This window comes from Dysidea avara, chromosome 7 (assembly GCF_963678975.1).
Source record: "Dysidea avara chromosome 7, odDysAvar1.4, whole genome shotgun sequence".
Lineage (NCBI taxonomy): Eukaryota > Metazoa > Porifera > Demospongiae > Dictyoceratida > Dysideidae > Dysidea > Dysidea avara.
This window is the reverse complement of record NC_089278.1, coordinates 23,557,807-23,564,490: the sequence shown is the minus strand read 5'-3', so window position 1 is coordinate 23,564,490 and position 6,684 is coordinate 23,557,807. Positions and strand designations below refer to the sequence as shown.

The 6,684-nt window shown below is 36.0% G+C and overlaps 1 long non-coding RNA gene across 1 annotated transcript; it reads right to left on the bottom strand.

Annotated features, from left to right (window-relative positions):
* Positions 1–1,397: 1,397 nt before the first annotated feature.
* Positions 1,398–6,160, bottom strand: LOC136261409 (uncharacterized). Its single transcript, XR_010703888.1, has 3 exons — positions 4,696–6,160; positions 1,878–3,238; positions 1,398–1,536 (listed from the first exon to the last, which is right to left on the bottom strand). It is a non-coding gene; the product is annotated as an uncharacterized lncRNA (long non-coding RNA).
* Positions 6,161–6,684: the final 524 nt, after the last annotated feature.

Below are 6,684 nucleotides of genomic sequence, written 5' to 3'. Positions count from 1 at the left end.
ACTATTAGACAAGTTTTGATTGGGTTTGGAAAATAGCCATAGTCGGGGCCAAGACGGGACAACTTATCCCACCAGCAGCGAAGACCCCGAAGGTCTCCACCAGCAGAGGCATCGTCAACATACCATATTTGGGAAACATTCATGTCAGCCAATTGCTGAATGAGGGGCACAACCCCAAGAGCATACATTGGCATAGCCAAGGGATCCCCCTGGGTTGTGCCCTCCTGAGAGAGAATATAACTACATGCGATTTTACCCCTAGCGTACGGTTTGTACGCTCGCAAAAAAGCAGAAATTGTGGACCACCCCTAAGCATTTTGGTACGCGGATAATAAAATTGGTACCCAAGTACTCATTAAGATCACATGACCCAGCTCACATAATGCATTTGCCATCAGGGAACGACACAATGAAGGTTTTAGAGTTTGATTGGTATAATATCTTGTCAGGAATACTAACATTAGTACTTTAATACAATGTGTGTATCATTGTTGTTACTAAAAAAGCTGTAAACTCAGTATAAAACATATTAAATGGATATAGCTAGTATTTGTGAGTACTCGATCGTTAACTCTATGAGTATAAAATGCCATAATTGTTTCAGCCCTAATAATCAGTGCTTGCAATCATTGTCACTCCATAACATGTCGCACTACACATGGACACAATTAATATTAATTAGAATATCTAACTCTAATGTATAAAAAGTTCCAAACACATCTGGTTTCTGTTTCAATGGAGAGTTGCACAATTCCATATAAGTACATTGTGTATATGAACCAGCTGTTAGATATTTCCTGAAATTTAAAGCGAACTATTAAATATCAATGGCTTCTTTTTTATATGATGTGTCTACATGTCATTAGTATCATTCGCATATGAATTTAAAAACGCCATGTATGGTCAGAGAACAAACACACATATCCTCAGTAACTTCAGCTTCCAGACGGACAGCATTTGTCATTATGGTTTAATGAATTTTGTACTTTGTTATTAATAAGTCTTGTACTTGTATCAATTCTTCCTTCACTACAACCTATAGAATCATAAAAAAAATCAAATAATCATGCCACAATTTTTTTTTATACTATATAGGAATATTTTGCTGAAATGCTAGTCATTTTTCAAAAACTTCACCAAAACTGTTCACCTACAAAAATCAAGGATAAAAATGGTCAATTGTCTAAAAGAATTCATTAGTGATGCATTAGCAATGAAAGGATAATGGAATGCAGACACAACAGGATGGCATTTTTGTTCACATCACAAAATCCCCCACTATGTGGCATTTGCTCAAATGCAAAATCTACTTTTTATAACACCATCAGTGATACTGCATGTGTTCACACCACTACAGTATATTATTATACAGAAGCTTTAAATTATTTATTGCTGAATCATCGATGTTTTATGACTATGCAATTATATGCATACATTGCAAAATCAAGTTTTCTACTTAATAGTGTTAACTGTAATGATGTGGTAGTTTCTACATTCTTCTAGATGAAGTGCCTCCTCCTCGTTGGCCACCCCAGCCTGTAAAGTAACAATCACAACAACAAGATAGATGACAGCAGATATTTAATAGTAATACCAAGAGTCCCTGAAATTAGGTTAGGTAATTTTAAGGCTGCAGCACATGTTGCTGTCAGACCTTCAGTGCTGGTCACTGAAAAGTGCTAATAATAATAAATAATAAACAAAGATACTATAAAAATTTCATGCATTACAGTGGAACCCCATAAAAGGACAACCATGAAATGGGGGCAATCTCTTTATGTAGCACATCTTCCTGGGCCCTAAATCAGTAGTACTCTGCTAAGTGGCTTCTTTATAAAGGACAGAAAAATAACCTCACTAATATAAAAAAACCATACCTGAGTTTCTGTTAAAATTTCCATTATTATTTGAACATCTATAATCGTTCTGTAAGAAAATAAACAAGAAAACATCTACGTGGACATAATTATTACTCTATACATTTAGCTACAAACTCCCCTAGATGCTGTGCACATGGTAAATACACGGATCTTTACACTATCCCCTAGGTAGGCAGACCAAAAATCAGGTTTCAGCATTTTTTTCAAGAATTAATATTCAGCTTTCTGTACGTGTTTTCTTGCATGATACTACGACTCTTCCTTAAAAGGTGCATACAATATTTCTGATAGTTCTTAATGGCAGGGTGCCTTTCATTTTGGAATGTGGAGGGGGCTACTAGAAAGTACTGTACATGTACAAATTTTCGAGGGATGTAATTTCGCAGATTTCAAGGTTACTTCTCTTTCTGTGAAATTTTCATCCCCGAAAATTGACAATTATCACTATGCTTTCTAATAGATAACCTCAGTGAAAAATGAGTGATCCTTGAAAATAAAATTGTGAAAATCCTGAAATTTGTTGATCTACGAAAATTACGTACTTCGAAAATTTGGCATTTCCAACTTAGTCTCACAGCCTCACTGCTTCAGTATAACTGTCTGAGCTCTATACTGAAAGCCATAAAATCCTTGATCTCCTAAGCTGGGGCAAACCAGTTGAACCTCTATGGTTTACATCACATTTCTGGAGCATATGTACAACAGTATGATCTATAGTATTCTGTAATGTGCCACTTATAAATGGGTACGCACTATGCAAAGACAATCAATGGCTAGATCTGGAAGTAGAAAATAGTCTATAAAACAACATTAGGTATGTAAATTAGCCATTACATAAATGATAAAGTATGCCCATGTCCGCAACTGACCGTGTCCACTTTTTCCAAATACCCCACTGTGGCAATATTATGCAGCTAACTGGAAGGAGTAGGCCTCATATAGTCATCCCTCTTGGTTTGTAATGTCTCCAAGCAAATGTTATGACTAGCATTAGTACAAACAGGTAAACTATTCCCTTTAGGCTCCATCCTTGTTCTTTTGGTGATAGCTAGGGCCATTTATTATAGTCAGACATGCAGGCTTGTGGTACTCTCTGCATAAACAAAAAGGAATCAATTGTAAAAATGCTTCATTTGCTGTATTCGCTCTCAACTGCTTGGGTTACTCTACATACTGATAGTCAATTAAAGGCAATACCTGGTAGGGAGGCTTGTTTCCACCACTGGTGCTCCAACCATTTGTCCACTATTACGATATCCCATGTTCTGGTTCTTTCCTCCACGACTGCCACGAAAGTTTCCATTGTTATTATTAGTGCCATAATTTCAACTGTTTGAGGATCCACCGTTATCCAATGGCTACAAATGCAAACACATGTACTGAGCATTGGAATTTCTCTGACACTAGTATGGTGTTACAATGGCACCTGTTGGTCCAAGCACTATACACATCAAAGAATTAATGTCTGTGAATAAGACATGTCCATTAAAGTAGAATCTAAAATATGAAATGATTTTATAAAAGCCATATAAGCCATAAATGAATTAGATTGAAATAAAATTAGTCATCTAACATTCTCAATATGGAATGAAGTATGTTAATTCACCAAGTTGCTTGACCAAATATGACTAACTTGCACTGGGTTAACAATAAAGAGAACTACAAGCATTTTAAAGTACAAGAATAAAAGCATTCACTATATACTCTAGAATAGAAAACAAAAGTACTTAGGTTATATCGTCTGTATAGTAGGGACCACAAAGGAGTAGGTGTGGCCCATGAAATAACATCACGTGACCCAAAAACTAGCCTCAATTTTCCCTGATGATGATGAGGTAGTATTGGTTAGGTAAAACCAAGCCCAAACAAGCTTTCTTTCATCAAGTTACTACGGAATTGTTTTTTTTTTAATTATTTTAACGGAATTTTCTAGTGATTGACTGACTGACTGATACTTTTAGACAAGCGTAACTCAATAACAGCTAAAGCTGTGGGCTTGATTTTTCACTGTTCGACGTTGCTTCGGCCCGAGAGGTGCCTTTTGGCATACTGCAGTACATTCTTCATGGACTTACCAGTGTCCTCCTTTGTGTCCCATTCATCTTTACTGACAGCAAAAAGTGTCGACTTGGCGGTAGCACGTGATGGCTTCCCTTTGTAACGGAAATCGTTTGTATTTTTCATAGTGGCTATTTTGATTGCAGAGGTGCTATTCAAACAGTTTTTGATTCATACTGCTGTGTAACGGGTTGAACATAGCCGACAACGAAACGTAATGGATACTTCACTTTTCAGACAATAATTGATATACCTGTAGCTGGGGCGCGCGGTGCCATTTCAGATGCAGTATGCATGGGTTCACCAATCATAATAATTATTTACAAAAAAGGGTAACAAACAAGTACACAAAAACATTTGGAATTTTCAACTAGAGTAGGGACCATAGCACATTGATAAAAAGTACTGAAATAAACTGGAGTAGTGCACGATATTAAATCACAGTAAAACAATAAGAAGTGTTATATCTCTACTGTGCTCAAGATACATAATGGAAATGCACAGTAGGAATATAATACTTCTTATTGCTTTACTGTAATTGATACTGTGCACTACTCCAGCTTGTTTCAGTACTTTTTATCGATGTGCTGTAGTCCCTACTCTAGTTAAAAATTCCAAATTTTTCCGTGTACTTGTAATACATAACCATCAGTTCTCAGCATACAAATATAGTAAACAAGCCGAGCATAACATAACTAGATATTTCACTAGTGCTTCTCCTACAACATGCCATGCACACATTCTGATCCTTACACACCTTCCTGCTTGACAATGATGCATAAGTTGAGCCAGAACTTTGATAATCACCTTCATAAGGTTTAGAGTTGGATTGTAGAGGTCTTCCACCAGGTATGGTAGTACATGATTCAGTAAGGTCCGGAGAATGTGACTTTACCTGCTGACCTACATAAGCAGAGTAAATGAATATGGTAATTCATCTAAGTGAAATAACAAAATTGATAATGAGAGGAAAACGCCATCACATTTTGTACATTGTATTGTACTCTACTGTGATAAGCAGCCAGTGTGGTACAATAGCCTCAAGTTGCACACACTGAACAATACAGAGTCATTGATCTAGTATTGCTAGTACTCTAATAGAACATACACTATATATCAGCTAACACACCGTACAATAACACTTTAGTCTGCTCTTTAGAACAGAGGATAAGCTGCATACTAATATGCTTTAAAAGAGTAAATGAAATATTAGTGCACTTAAGGCACGAATTAGAATAAGCAACCAGTGGTGTGCCAATATACCTGCACACTTGAATGCAGTTAACATACCAACAGCAGTTTGTGATTAACCATCCAAAAAATTGATTCTGTAAACCTGAAGTATTGTTTTGATATATATTTGTTGTTTGCCTTCTGAAACTAGACTAATACTCTCCACAACAAGCAGACAAAATGTTGGAGTTGACTGAGATTTAAAAGTGTGATGATGGTGCAAACCCATTCATTCAAGACCAACAAAACATAAACTTAGCCAGTACTTGTACAATGTAAAACATTGGAGATTATCATGAACACTCAATGTTCACAAAAAGCTATCTAAAACCATAAGGCACTATTTTGGCTGCTTCTACCCTGGTGCATCCCTTTGCTAAATCCTAGGTCAGCCCCTGTGCCTGGGGATACACTCATCAAGAAGCTCAAAATTAGTATATGTTGCATAGGTGGTGGTGCAAGTTAGCCCCACTTTTATTAGTCAAGACACTTTGATAGAGCAATCAACCATACTAATAAAATAGTCATATAGTTCATATACCTACTAATATAAACATAATTATAAGCACTTGATTACATTAAATTACTAACCGATTCTCTCATATTTCTCACTTCCATTATGTTCTACCTGTGTGGGTCCCTCTCTAACACAGCATTTGTCTGATAATGATTTAAATCCTCAAAATCATGACCTATCATGACCTTTTTCTGTGGCTGACATGGCCATGTACTGTCCAATTCTATTCTGTGTACATTTCAGTACCATCGCACCTCTTGGAGCCACCTATTCACTTTCATAGTACCCAGATCACTATTATACAAAGGTTAAGCCATTTTTGTGACTCCATATCAGTACAATCTTACCTTTTCACGTTTTCACACATAAAGCATACCATTGATCATAGGTGGAATAGTGTGTGAGGCTAATGATACCATTATAATTATTTGTAACTAGGTAAATACATTGCAGTTTGTATTGTCATTATGTGTTGTAATGTTTCCTCCTGCAAGGAAGAACAGCCGTATAGCCAATTGTGTGGAGTTTAAAAGAGAAATCAATCTAAATATATGCATCAGTTTAGCTGAGTACAGTAACCATACAGGCTACAGCATGCTAATACAAATTTCATGGATAGAGATAGTTACGTAATAGCTAACAACGTACTGATTGCACTTATATACTTGCACCATAGATACTACAATATACTGTGCTTACACATGGTGGGATAGTATAAATACATATGCCACCAATGTATATAATGACATAAATAGTCTAAAGAAGCAATGTTATGATTTTTTGCACAAATGATTAAATAAAATTAACTACCATGAATTTCTATACACATACCCCATCTGCAGTGATTGTATCTTTGCATAATGAACCAGTATTTAGGTTAATTCTTTCACTCGGTAAACAGAAATAACCCATTAGAACCTTGCTTAGATGAAAACATGCCATATATATACAGTTTCATACTGTTTTATAGATACCTGGAATGTTTTCTGCATATTA